Source organism: Sphaeramia orbicularis, chromosome 24 (genome assembly GCF_902148855.1).
Source record: "Sphaeramia orbicularis chromosome 24, fSphaOr1.1, whole genome shotgun sequence".
NCBI lineage: Eukaryota > Metazoa > Chordata > Actinopteri > Kurtiformes > Apogonidae > Sphaeramia > Sphaeramia orbicularis.
The window spans coordinates 48,448,712-48,464,268 of NC_043979.1; the positions used below are offsets into that span (position 1 = coordinate 48,448,712).

At 34.6% G+C, this 15,557-nt stretch overlaps 1 protein-coding gene across 1 annotated transcript in view; it reads right to left on the bottom strand.

Annotated features, from left to right (window-relative positions):
- Positions 1-15,557, bottom strand: part of LOC115415336 (protein broad-minded-like) — a 178,913-nt gene that overhangs the window by 92,584 nt on the left and 70,772 nt on the right.

Below are 15,557 nucleotides of genomic sequence, written 5' to 3' on the forward strand. Positions count from 1 at the left end.
CATACAACTACTAGCTCTCGGACGTGGAGGGAATTCGCCTGAAAAATCTTGTAAGATTTTTTAATTCCACCCAAGTTTAAAAGTAAACAGTTCCAGAGGCATCGGAATGTTGGAGAGAATGCGGGGAGATGGATGTGACCATTCTCATGTTTTTTGGAAATGTTCAAAACTTTGGGAATATTGGGAAATGATCCGCAATGTCCTATGTCAAGTATTAGGATACACAATTCCAAAGAAACCTGAAATTCTTTATTTGTGCGACTTTGGTGATGGCACTATATGTGAATATGATAAATATTTGGTAAAGGTGATGTTGATAGCTGCAAAAAAAATGTAGAACAAGGAAATGGGGGAAGATGAATGAACCATCAAAGGATCAATGGATAATATGATGGAGGACATATTGTAATGGAAAACTAACACACAGATTGAGACGACAAGAACCACAAATGAACAAAAAGTGGAAAAAATGGACATTATATAAGTGAAATAATTGATAAGACTGTGCTACCCAGACTTATTTATGTTGTTGTGTTTTCTTTTTGTTGTTGTTCTTTTAAACTAATAAATATAAGTTCAAAAAAAAAAAAAAAAGAACAAAAAACCCAGTACATTACATATACAGGGTGGGGAAGCAAAATGTACAATATTTTGAGGCAGGGATTGAAAGACAGTGTATGACCAATTAGTTATTGAAAGTCATGAGAATTTATTTGCCACAAGAAAATGTCCATAATAGAAAATGTTTTTATTCTATGTGTCCTCCTTCTTTCTCAATAACTGCCTTCACACGCTTCCTGAAACTTGCACAAGTGTTCCTCAAATATTGGGGTGACAACTTCTCCCATTCTTCTTTAATAGTATCTTCCAGACTTTCTGATAATAGTTTTGCTCATAGTCATTCTCTTCTTTCCATTATAAACAGTCTTTATGGACACTCCAACTATTTTGGAAATCTCCTTTGGTGTGACGAGTGCATTCAGCAAATCACACACTCTTTGACGTTTGCTTTCCTGATTACTCATATGGGCGAAAGTTTGTGAAAAGGTATGGATAATAGTGTTAGGTATGATTATGACATCAGTATATGTTTGGTTTCAAAACAACTGACGTAGTGCCTGCTGAGAAAAAACAACTAAATGTTCAGTGTAAATTTGGCTTCCCCACCCTGTAGACAACATATCATCGGTTGCATCCACACAAATTTCATTCTTCTCACACGTCTACATAATTACAACATGAATTTTAGACGTTTACATACTTTTGTTGACAGAACAGACGTGAAAACACTGCCTCTGAGATGATCAGGACTTTTAGAATCCGCCCTTTTGTTTTTGCAGGTTTGGCCGGTGATCACATGGGGGGGGGGGGTGTTTGAAGATTGCTTAGTTTGTATTTTTTGGTCCATTTATTGTCAAACGCAGCCTCACAGAATAAGAAACAAAAACCAACCGCAGGAGGAAAACAGATTGACACAGATGACCCACCTGCAGCTGCCATGTATTATTCATTATGAGGCAGACGTGACACATCCACACCTGAGCATATTACCACACCCACACCCCCCCAGCCCCACTGCGCTGGGGGGATCACACAGGGTTTCAGCCGCGACACGCTTGTTTGCAAAGAAAACAGCTTCTATTTCTGCACTGAAGCCTTTAAACCGGGGGGGTCAAACACGTAGGCCGTGGCCCAAAACTGACCCCCCAGAGGGTCCAGTCCGGCCCCTGGGATGAATGTGGGAAATGTGGAGATTACACTGAACATATTAACAGTCATTTTAGTTCAGGTTCCACATTCAGAGCACTGTGTTCAAGGAAAAGAACTGCATCATAGCCGAGAAATAATGACAACTACAAATGTTCTTCTTGGTTTAACGCAGGGATGTCCAAGTCACTTTAGAGCAGGGGTGTCAAACTTATTTCAGTTCAGTTCCACATACAGCCTGATATGATATAAAGTGGGCCGGACCAGTAAAATAATATAAATAATAAGATAATAATAACTTTTGAGTGGAAAAATTTAAATTCCGTAATGAAAACGTTTACATCTATGAATTGTACTTGAACATAACATGAAAGAATATGAACCTGAAAATTATTTAGTAAAATAAGTGCAATGTTAACAATGTTACCCTTAGTTTATCACTTATTCATGTGAATCACAACTTACAGATCACAGTGGATCTACAAATACACAAAACGGTTAAATAACAAGGAGAATATTACTAAAATTCACATACTTCTCTTAAGACATGTTAGATATTCTCATTTTTTGTAAAAGGCTAGTCTGTAAATGTAAATATTCTTGTGTAATGTAACTTTTTTTTTTTTTTTACATTAAACAAAGAGAAAAATATACAGTTTTCATTATTTATAGGTTATTATGATAGGATTTTACTGGTCTGATTATTTTTTGATTGAATTGACCTGCAATGATTTTAACATCCTGTATTGTTCATATCTTAGTGTAATTTTTGCATTTCACAAATTCATCCCAAGGGCCGGATTGGACCATCTGGCGGGCCGGATTTGGCCCCCGGGCCGCATGTTTGACACCTGTGCTTTAGAGCAATATGATCTAAGGTGGGCCGGACAGTCAAATAATGGAAAGATAGCATATAAATATTGAGAATTCCACATTTTTCTATTTGTTTTAGTGCAAAAAAAAGTAAAATTGAATTTTGAAGTGTAAACATTTCTACATTTACAAAAATTCCTTTTGCAAAAAACTATAAATACTTGCTCATGGAATATGCTGCTAAGAGACTGGGAAAGTGACTGAACTGATCTGTCTGAATGCTTTTAAATCCAAACTCAGTGTTAGAGAATATCTCAAGGACTTGCACGTGTTTTACATACAGGGTGGGGAAGCAAAATTTACAATCCTGAAAGACAGGCAGGGATTGAAAGACAGTGTATGACCAATTAGTTTATTGAAAGTCATGAGAATTTAAATCTTCAAATCATATTTTACTGCATTTCTAACGGTCTTGTTGTCTACCTCAAGTTCAACTGCCATTTTTCTCATGGATCCTTCAGAACAGGGCTGTCAAACTCATTTTAGTTCAGTCCCACATTCAGCCAAATGTGATCTGCAGTGGGCCGAACCAGTGAAATAATACAGAATAATATTAAATAATGTCAACTGCAAACTTTTCTCTGTGTTTTAGAGCGAAAAAAAGTAAATTTACATAATGAAAAGGTTTACATCTACAAACGATCCTTTCAAAAGATGTGAATAACTTGAACAAACTGAAAAAATAAGTGTAATTTTAACAATGTTCTGCCTCAGTTTATCATTTACACATGTACATTATAACTTACAGATCACAGTGGATCTACAAATACACAAAACATTTAGTAACAGGCAGAACCTTACTTCTCTTAAGACATTTCAGGTTGTTCATATTTGTTCAGGTTATCCACATTTTTTGTGAAATTATACTTTGTTTTAGTGTAAATGCATGAAAATATTTACATTTACAAAGAAAAATTTGGATTTGTCATTATTTATATGTTATTATGATAGTTGACTGAATCCTGCCCATTTGAGATTGAATTGGTCTGAATGTGGAACCTGAACTAAAAGGATTGTTAATATCTTAGCTTTTGCTTTTCACAAATTTATCCTATGGGCCAGACTGGACCCTTTGGAGTGCTGGATTTGGCCCCCGGGCCGCATGTTTGACACCTGTGCTTTAGGATTTTGGATTTGAGAGCTTTAATAAAAGCTTTGGTACATTTTTTGTTGCTTCCTCCACTCCAGACTTTCTGGTAATAGTTCTGCTCATAGTCATTCTCTTCTTTCCATTATAAACAGTCTTTATGGACACTCCAACTATTTTTGAAATCTCCTTTGGTGTGACGAGTGCATTCAGCAAATCACACACTCTTTGACGTTTGCTTTCCTGATTACTCATATGGGCAAAAGTTTGGTGAAAAGGTATGGATAATAGTGTTAGGTATGATTATGACATCAGTATATGTTTGGGTTCAAAACAATTGACGTAGTGCCTGCTGAGAAAAACTAAATGTTCATTGTAAATGTTGCTTCCCCACCCTGTAGGTGGACTGGTCCTTTAAATGACTGTATGTTGTAACTGTATAATGTAACTGTATGTTGTAACTGTATAATGTAACTGTATGTTGTAACTGTATAATGTAACTGTATGTTGTAACTGTATAATGTAACTGTATGTTGTAACTGTATGTTGTAACTATGTGCTGTGCTGCCTCTTGGCCGGGACTCCCTTGGAAAAGAGGTTCTTAATCTCAATGGGATTTTCTTCCTGGTTAATAAAGGTTAAATAAATAAATAACCTGAAAAAACCTGAAATCACTTAAGAAAATTAAGTGCAATTTTAACAACATTCTGCCTCAGCTTATCATTTATACACGTGCTTTATAGATCAGACCCAAAAAGGCACAAAACAAAAAGCCAACAAATATGACCAAATTAAGAAAAAAACGAGAACAAAACATGCACAAAAATGAACAAAAACAAGAGAACCGTGAAGAAAATTAACAGAAATAAATGTAAAAAAAAAAAACTAAAAAAAAATTTAATTATGAAAATATTTACATTTACAAACTGTCCAAACAGATGGGAATGAACTGAAAATAAATTGAAATTTCTTCAGAAAATTAAGTGCAATTTTCTTGATATTCTGCCTCAGCTGATCATTTTATACACGTGCTTTACAGATCAGGACCCAAAAGGCCCAAAACATTTAGTAACAAACAGACAGGTTTAAAATTCTGCAGTTCTTAAGTTGCAGTTGTCATTATTTACTGGTTATTCTGTTATTATTTTACTGGTCTGACCCACTTTGATCAAACTGGGCTAAATTTATTTATTTATTTATTTGTTGTTTGTTTGGGACAGTGCATATGAATGACCATCTACAACAGTTCCCGCTGTAAATACGCCAACACCATTTGTTCAACACCACTGACCGTTAATTCTTCCCTCCAGGTCAGATTACAGTCTGTGGCGGACCACATTTGGGCCACGGGTCACATGTTTGATTCACTTGCTTCAATAATAGAGAAATTATTTTGTAAATTTTATTGATTATTTTGTCCATTTTCATTCATTTTGATGCTTTTTAGTTCTTTTATCGATTGCTTAAAATAATAGAGAAAAATTTGGAGTTGACATTTTTCATTCGATGCCTATTTAGTTACATTTATTGATTATTTTGCTGATTTTGATGCTTATTTAGTTCATTCTATTGATTATTTTGTCCATTTTCATTCTTCTGATGCTTATTTAGTTAATTTATTTATTTTGCTGATTTTGATGCTTATTTAGTTCATTTTATTGATTATTTTGTCCCATTTCATTCATTTTGATGCTTATTTAATTAATTTATTGATTATTTTGCTGATTTTGATGCTTATTTAGTAAATTTTAATTGCTTATTTTGTCAATTTTCATTCATTTTGATGCTTTTTAGTTATTTTATTTATTACTTTGGCCATTTTGATGCTTATTTGGTTAATTTATTGATTATTTTGTCAATTTTCATTAATCTTGATGCTTATTTAGTTCATTTTATCGATTATTTGTCCCATTTCATTCATTTTGATGCTTATTTATTTAATTTATTGATTATTTTGCTGGATTTGATGCTGGTTTAGTTCATTTTATTGATTATTTTGTCCGTTTTCATTCATTTTGATCCTTATTTAGTTAATTTTATTAATTAATTTTCCCATTTTTGTTAATTTTTATGCTAATTTAGTGAAATTTATTGATAATTTTTGTCTATTTTTTACTTCAACTGATGAAACTATCAACATTTACAAGCTATCCTTTAACAGTAAATGTATAACCTGAACAATATGAGCAACATGGAATATCTAAAGAAAAATAGTCACAATTTTAACAATATTCTGCCTGTTACTAAATGTTTTGTGCATTTGTAGATCCACTGTGATCTGTATGTTGTGTTAATTCTAAACAGAGGTGAAATATTGTAGAAACTGTTCTTATTTTAGTCCCAAACTCGAAAATTTCAACAACATTTTGCCTGTTACTAAATGTTTGTGTAACATTGTGTTTAATGCTTGTTGTGGCATAATATTGTTAAAATTGCACTTATTTTTCTCAGGAAATGTCAGTTTTCCAGGTTTTTTTCAAATCTTTTTTGTGAAAGGACAGTTAGTAAACGTACGTATTTTCATAATTTAATGGTTTTTTTGCACTGAAACAAACAGGAAAAAATTGGAGTTGTCATTATTTATAGATTATTCTGTTATTATTTCATTGGTCTGTCCCACTTGTGCTCAAACATCGCTGACAAGGCACCACTGACTTTTAACGTTTTCAGTTTCAATTTTGCATTTATTTTTTGTCAATTTCTTCCCACAAGCCAGTTTGGAATCTGTGGTGGGCCGGATTTGGGCCACAGACCGTATGTTTGACACCCTTGCTTAAAAACACAGAGAAAAGTTTGGAGTTGACAACGTTTATTTTGATACATACATATTTAGTTAATTTATTGATTATTTTCTCAATTTTCATTCATTTTTATGCTAATTTAGGTCAAATTATTGACTATTTTGTTAAGTTTGTTGCTTATTTAGTTAAATCTATTGATAATTCTTGTCCATTTTTGTTCATTTTGACTGGTTTAATGTGAAAAGAATAACATTACATTATAAAAAATTTACATTTGCAAACAAGATATGATAGAAATTGTTCTTATTTTAATTCCAAACTCCAAAATTTAAACGATATTCTGCTCGTTACTAAATGCTTGTGTAACATTGCATTTAATGCACATGTATAAATGATAAGTTGAGGCATAATAATGTTAAAATTGCTCTTATTTTCTCGTGAAATTTCAGTTATTTCAGTTTTACTCACATCTTTTTGTGAAGGGATAGTTAGTAAATGTAAATATTTTCACACTCTAATTTTACTTTTTGCACTAAAACACAATTTAATGTTTTGCTGTTCTGGCACAAATACAAAAATTAAATATTAAGTTTAATTTATTGATTATTTTGTTGACTTTGATGCTTATTTCATTAATTTTATTGATTAATTTGTAAATTTTTGTTAATTTTGATGCTTATTTTGTTAAATTTATTGATCATTTTTGCCCATTTTTACTTGTCTAATGTGGAAAAAAACCCATTACACTTTGAAAATATTTACATTAACAAACTATCCTTTAACAATTAAATGTGGATAACCCGAATATGAACAACCTGAAATGTCTAAAGAAAAATATGTGTAATTTTAACAATATTCTGCCTGTTACTAAATGTTTGTGTAACATTGTGTTTTAATGCTTGTTGTGGCATAATATTGTTAAAATTGCACTTGTTTTTCTCAGGAAATGTCAGTTTTTTCCAGGTTTTTCAAATCTTTTTTGTGAAAGGACAGTTGGTAAATTTAAATACAAGGTGACACAAAAAAAACGGGAACTTTTTAACAATCTAATAAAATCAAGAGTGATGGAAGAAAAATATTTTATTCATAGTAATAGAAACCTTAAAACATGCCATTTAAGAACCAATGATGGAATTTTAATTTTTTTTAAATTCCTTCCTGTAGATGGCGTCCTCCTGTACGAATGCATCCCTGAAATCTGCTGTTGAGATTCCTCATTGACCGCTGCAACATCTCAGCTGGGATACTGTGAATTTCATCCTGAATTCTCTGTTTGAACTCATCCACAGTTCTTGGTGGAGTCGTGTACACTTTACTCTTGAGATAGCCCCCACAAGAAAAAATCACAAACAGACAAATCTGCCGATCTAGGGGGCCAGGGAACGTTACCGAATCTGGAGATCACACGGTTACCGAACAATTCTGGCACAGCCTCCAATGGTTACTAAAATGGGGGTGTGTTTACTTACTCAAGGTCACTGTCTCGCAGTGCTGCCACTTGCGCATGTCTGCCAATACACACTTCAAAAATTCCCGTTTTTTTGGGTCACCCTGTAATTTAAAAAAAATGAAAATTCCATCATTGTTTCTTAGATGGCATGTTTTAAGGTTTCAATTACTATGAATAAAATATTTTTCTTCCATCACTCTTGGTTTTATTGGATTGTTAAAAAGTTCCCGTTTTTTTGTGTCACCCTGTATTTTCATAATTTGGTTTTTTTTGCACTGACAGATGCAGAAAAATTTGGAATTGTCATCATTTATAGGTTATTCTGTTATTATTTCACTGGTCTGGTCCACTTTAGATCATACTGGGCTGAGTGTGGAACCTGAATAAAATGAGTTTGACATCCCTGCCTCATATTGAGCTGATGTTAGACAAGTGAACAGTGACACACATATCAGATAGCGGTGTCAGAGAACATACGTCAGGTTACAGAGCTTGTGTGTTTATACAGTTTATGCTGTTTATGTATGAGTGTGCTTTTGGTTCCAGGATAACAGTCAGGTTATGCAAAGTTGAATGTGTTTGACTGCCAATACATTTTTAATGCCACCGTACTGTTTTTTGTTTAATGTGAACGATCCGGCGTCAAACCCAAAGAGAACATCAAAACGAAGTGCGAAAATAATGAAGACGGAGGGTGTTGGCGCTTTGATCCGATGACGCTGAATCACAAAGCGGGTCGTGAACAGGTTGGGCTGACGCCGTCGACGAGAAGTATTACATTCCACGGAAAACACCGCAGGCGCTCTGATGTTTTAAAGCTAAACTAAGCAGAAATGAGAGGGAAAGAAGGGCAGGATCTGATCTGGAACCTCCTCCTGCAGCCACTACCCCCCCCAACACCCCCCCACCCTGAACACGACTGAATATAAACATACGCCACGTGGACAAAAGTATGTGGGACACGTTGAATTCAGGGGTTTCTTTTCTGACAAAACAATAATAACTAAAGTCAGAATATATTTTTATATTATGGGATAAATATCATTGCATTGGCTAGTTTGTTTTTATTTTTGTGATTTGATGCTTATTTAGTTAATTTGATTGATTATTTTGTCATTTAAATTCATTTGGATGTTTACTTAGTTAAATTTATTGATTATTTTTGCTGATTTTGATGCGTATTTAGTTAATTTTATTGATTACTTGTCCATTTTCATTCATTTTGATGGTTATTTGGTTTATATTTATTGATTATGATTATTTGGTTGATTTTGATGCTTATTTAGTTAATTTATTGATTATTTTTTCCATTAAATTCATTTGGATGCTTGTTTAGTTAAATGTATTGATTATTTTGTCAATTTTCATTCATCTTGATGCTTATTTAGTTAATTTTACTGATTATTTGTCCATTTAAATTCATTTGGATGCTCATTTAGTTAAATTCATTGATTATTTTGTCCATTTTCATTCATTTTGATGGTTATTTGGTTATATTTGTTGATTATTTAGTTGATTTTGATACTTATTTAGTTAATTTTATTATTTTGTTCATTTAAATTATTTTTCAATGCTCATTTAGTTAAATTCATTGATTATTTTGTCCGTTTTTTATTCATCTTGATGCTTATTTTGTTACATTTATCGATTATTTTGTTGACTTCGATGCTTATTTAGTGAATGTTATTAATTCATTTGCCAATTTTTGTTAATTTTGATGCTTATTTAGTTAAATATATTGATAATTCTTGCCCATTTTTGCCCATTTTGTTCATTTTGACTTGCTTGATGTGAAAAAAAAATAACATTACACTTTGAAAATATTTACATTAACAAACTGTTCTTTAACAATTAAATGTGAATAACCTGAACAAATGTGAACCTGAACACAGACTGAATATAAACATACGCTATGTGGACAAAAGTATGTGGACACGTTGAATGCAGGTGCTTCTTTTCTAACAAAACAATAATAACTACTGTTATAATATAGTTTTATATTGGGATAAATATCATTGCACTGGCTGGTTTGGGTTAAATTGTTATCTTTGCTTCTAAAATGAATCAGATGGTTTTCACTTAATTTCTCTCAACATTGATTGTTTTTTTTTTTTTTTTATTTGTTGTTTTTGTATCCATGACAATGATTTTAAATGTTCTATGTTATTTATTTATGTATTTATTTTATTAATTGATTGATTTAAGAGGGACATTGTGCATTAATTCTCATTGCTGTAAATACAAAGTCAGTCTAATGCCTATTTTTCCAGCTGCAGTCCCAGGACAGACATTGAATTGTCACCCTAAAAGGTAGCACAAGGTTATAAACATGCCATTTTTAAAACACAGACAAGGTTTGCAACACAAAATTTACATTAACACATCAGACAAAGTACGTAAAAAAAAATATTATGCACGTGGAACCTGAATAAAATGAGTTTTGACATCCTTGATCGTTAATATCTTCAGTGTTATTTCTGCGTTATAACCTTAAATGAGATCTGAATAAAACACTGTGAGTGACATTTGTGAGTTACTGTATGTGTATTTGCTGCCAGACCACATAAGCTCTAACATCAGATAGCAGCGACGACAACAACACGTACTGGGCTGAATATACAGGACAGTAATGGATGAAAGGCTCCATCTGCACATATAGGAACCAACAGAGACACAATGAAGCAGCGTATGTGAGTCTGTCACTGGGTCTGGAGGGTAAATCCTGCTCCTTTCACTAGTGGATGCTAATAGGGGAGGGCCAGTGAGTCAGCATGGATCCACATCAGTCAGACCTATTGTGTTTCACAGCCTTTGAAAAAGGAACGGCAGCCACTGCAGCATAAAGAACAGACCATGATAACCACACCAGTATTATGTCTGTGTGTATTATTAAGACAAGTTACAGATCACAGAGGGTCTATAAATACACAAAACATACAGGAACAGGCAGAATATCGGTACGATTACACTGAAGATACGACAGGGTGGTCGTATTTGTTCATATTATTACAAAACATCTGAACTATTAATCATAAATACATTTAACCCTTAAAGACCTAGAACTGCATTTGTACACACAGATGTAAACAATTAATCGACGATCAATTAATTGTCGGTTACAATTTGCTTGATTAAATTACTGATTGTCAGTTAATTGCCCTTTTCCACGGCGGAATCTGTGGTGTCAACGGTAGGGGGCGCCACTGCCCAAACTAGGCTTCATCGCTGAAGTCGAGTTGTTATTTGATTGAATTTCTTTGCAGAATTTCTTTAGTTCTACTCCATAAATGTCATTGTCTGTTCTGTATCCAATGCTTCAGCTTCTCCTTTTTCAGTTACAAAATGTGTTCATTTTATGTTTGTTTGTTTTTTAATATGCAGGTGTTTTGTTTTGTTGTTTTTTTAATATGTATGTGTTTTGTATTTAACTGAAATAAACATTCATTCATTCATTCAAATCAATTATTAAGGAATATGACATGCTTTTTTCATGAAGTATATAAATAATATTTAGCTTTTATTCTTATAGACCCTATAGAAAGGGAAATTCAGGTTCACAGGAAAATGGAAGCTTATCAATCGACTGATAAGGTCAACCAACTATTGATTAATGGATTAATCGATAATTGCATCCCTAATTTGCGCCGATTTTAACCATTTATTAGAATATTATCCACTGTACTTTTTTTTTTTTTTTCAGTGAAACTCAGGCATTTTCCTGGTTGGACCATTAAAAAAAATAAATAATAATGACGACTCCAAACTTTTCTGTTTTAGAGTGAAAAAAGTAAAACTACACAATTAAAATGTTACATCTACGAACTATCCTTTAAAAAAATATGAATAACATGAACAACCGTGTACAACTTGAAATTTTGAAAGAAAAGTAATTGCAATTTTTACAATATTCTGCCTCAGTTTATTATTTACACAACTTATAGATCACAGTGGGTCTATAAATACACAAAACATACAGGAACAGGCAGAACATTGGTACGATTACACTGAAGATACGACAGTTGGTTGTATTTGTTCATATTATGTTTATGTTTACGCATTTGGCAGACGCTTTCCAAGTTATTACAAAACATCTGAACTATTAATCCTATCAATACATTTAACCCTTAAAGACTTAGAACTACTGTATATTTTGTGCCAATTTTAACTTATAGCTGTTGTTTGTTTCATTGAAAATCCGGTGTTTTCCTGGACCAGACCATTAAAATGATAAGATAAGATAAGATGTTCCAGGCACAACAACCCCGCCTCTCGTAGTATTGTAGCTTATTTTGGTATCGATTCAGCTGATGGCGGGTATCAACTGTCTCTATATATGTGCCAAGTTGAATAAATTGAAAACAAAAAATAACTGATGTTTTTATAGACATTTGAATTTCCGCCCATTATAAGTAAATGGAAGAAGAGAAAAGATTTTAACAATTCATAGGAAATTAGAATTTTGACCGACTTTTCCAAAAATGTAACCAAGTTTATCTGGGTCGGTGGTAACTATAAACCAAATTTGGTATGAGTTCAACCAATAGTTTTACTGCTGCAAACATGTGAAATTTGCCCATATAAGTAAATGGGAAAAAAAAGATTTTTAAAATTCATAAAATTTGAACTTTAACCTACTTTTCCCAAAATGTAATGAGATCTATTCTGGGCCAGTGGCAATCTATAAACCAAATTTGGTAGAAATTCAACCAATAGTTTTGCAGCTAAAGTGTTGACAAACAAACAAACCGAACCAAAAACAGTGGTGGTGGTGTGTGTGTGGGGGGGTAATAAGATAAGACTGAAGTTGACAACAGCAACATGCAACACACAAGTGCAAAGACAAAGACAGGTAGAAAACATAACCTGCTGTGCACTTTAACCTCCTGGGCCAAATCTAATGGAAGACTGTGTTGAAAGTTCCTGCCCTATAATTTAGACTCGACTGTCTTTGTGTAAAAGTTATTACATACATACTTATATTTGAAAGTACTCTGATTACAACTGCACCAAGGATGTTCAAGCGAACATATCACCCCAATAAGGGTCATATCTCCATTTGACTTGAAAAGTAGGTCAAGGTCACCTATTTTCAATATTTGTCTGCTTCCATGACAACATGCCTCCACAGGATAAATGTGGTGCGATATGTCGACGCATTCTACAGATAATGTGATTGTGTCATTGAATTAACAGACAGACAGACAGACAGACAGACAACAGAAGGATTCCAATACCCCTCTGGTCAGAGTTGACGAGGGGTCAAAAGGTGAGACATGAATATTAAGAAAATGAGAAATTTGGTTATTTATCTAATAGAGAATTAGAGTAAAACATTCTATTTAAAATGTAAATTGTATTTACATATTTACATTGTGGTTGCACGTGTACATGTGTGATATGGGGGGGGTGTGTGTACGTGAACTGTTCTATAGTCTGATGTCTGTGGGAGGAATGAACTGTTGAATCACTGCTTCACAGGGATGTTAGAGTCTGGTCTGAAGGAGCTGCCTCAGGGCCCTCGACGGGGGGGGGGGGGGGGGGGGGGTAGGCCTGCTTCTTGTCCAAGCCCCCCCCCCCCCCCCAGCCACAATGGTAAGTGGACTGCAGAGGGCCACCACAGTGTCAAAGCAAGTCCAGAGCAGAGCCCCGCCCACTGCGAAGGACCTCAGTTCTCCTCAGCAGGTGGAAGCACTGTGGCCCTTCTTGAACAGGCGTCTGTGTTGTCTGTTTAGTATTATAAGTAGGACACTGATCATGAAGAGGGTTCACAAGTCATGTATCAAATATGACACATGTGGCATTATAGGGTTAAAAGTATATTTGTATCTGTGAACCAGTTCTATATAATAAAGTAGTGCATTTGTGTTTACTAAATATTGCCTCGTCATTGTGAGAACAGGGATTATTTCAAGCCTTATGGATATAATTCAGATTGTACAGGGTTTCTTTTGGTGTCCAGCAGCTGTTGGGTCTTCAGGGTTACCCTTAGGGCTCCACGGTCACGCCCCGTGACTGAATCACATGACATTTCAACAGGTCGTAGCGTCGGAAGTCGGTCACGTAGACCACTGGGGACAACTGCAATGGAAAGTGTGGACGTGAAACACTCTGACACTTTTTATTTGATGTTAATAGAGCAAATACAACCGGAGATATGACGGTTTGAACTCGGAGCAAACAAATGCGAGTAAAAGTATGAAAATGAGGTTGGGGGGGGGGGGGCGCGTTATATTTCTGACCAGATCTACGTCATTTTTTTGTCCTTTTTCGAAACGTTAAAAACTGTCTGAATCTATGAATTCTAATCCACAGACTGCATTAGCATTACAGGTAAAGGTGAGGATGACCCCCACCTGAACTGGATGAGGAACCCAGGAGGTCCAGGGGTGGGGGGAGGGGCGAGAAAACGCCTATGTAAAGATATGCTTCTTTGTAAAATATTTGTGTATCATTTTAATTTATTATAATTTTAAATTTTATATCCAACATTTGGAACCAATATTCACTTTTAAAGTCTTTGAAAAGGTTCGTTAAGCATCTGTGTGTTTTATGCAATATATGTTAGAAAAATTAGGCTATTAGACTATATCCTGTAAATACCAGGTGTCCAGAGCACGAGTCATGGATGGGTTATGATGACATTTTGCAAGAATGCCCGGACAGATCCACTCAGGATATGTCTGCCAGTTCTTTGCCATCTGTTTGTTTTGTTCCAGTTTGGGACCAAAGCGTACTTGTTGTCCATCCAGTTTGGGACCAGAGCGGCTGCTGCCCTTGAGGAGATCAGGCCATGGGGCAGGTGGAGGAAGAGTACAGACGCGGTCACTGAACCCATGCATCACTGTGTTTTGAAAACTTAAGCCAATGCTGAACCTGATCAACGTCATAATATTTGTACATTTGGTCCAATGACTGTAATACTCATGTTTTTTCATAAGATCATACACTTCCTGTTGATAGTCAGTCAACTGCTGCATCTCACTGTATGTACTTAACTCCTTGCAAGTAAAATCTTCTGATTCCAGAATCCAGTGACTCCGTCTTTTGTCTCAGAGTATATCACAGAATTTTTCTATCAAATAAATTATGTATTTTTCAAATCTGATTTAATATGTTTTGTGTGTTTTTTGTCCTTTTGTGTTAATATAGTAGGTTAAAGTAAAAAACATAATAGACAGATGATTTAGATGAAGTTGTGCTGAAAAAACAGATCCCAAACATGGGTATAGGAAACATTTGTTTATATAGTATATAAAGGCAAAATCAAAAATACTGAAAAACGGCCAAAATAGGCTCAGACCACTAAGGGTTAAACACATGTACATTCTGCTCGTCCTCACCTGGACAACCCTGCCGACGCCGTGTTCATCAGCAGAACACACGCATTACCGCTAAAACTCATACTGATGACTAAAATCAATGCGGTCCCCATTCAACCTCCACCTTTAGCACATCTGTGACCTGGAGTTCACCTCGATAATACCTTCAATCCAAAGTGAAACCGGTGGAGAACCAGAGGAACGTCATCGCACATACACTCTGGTTCTGAGCGTCTGTTCTCGTCAAAGTAAGAACGTTCTAACGTATGCACGCACGGCCCAGCTTATTTCAGTCTTATCCACAGAAATCCTTTCAGTGCAGGGTAATCAAAGTCTAAAGAACTGTGTCAGCCTGGTATCGCCACAGGCTTAAGAGTGTG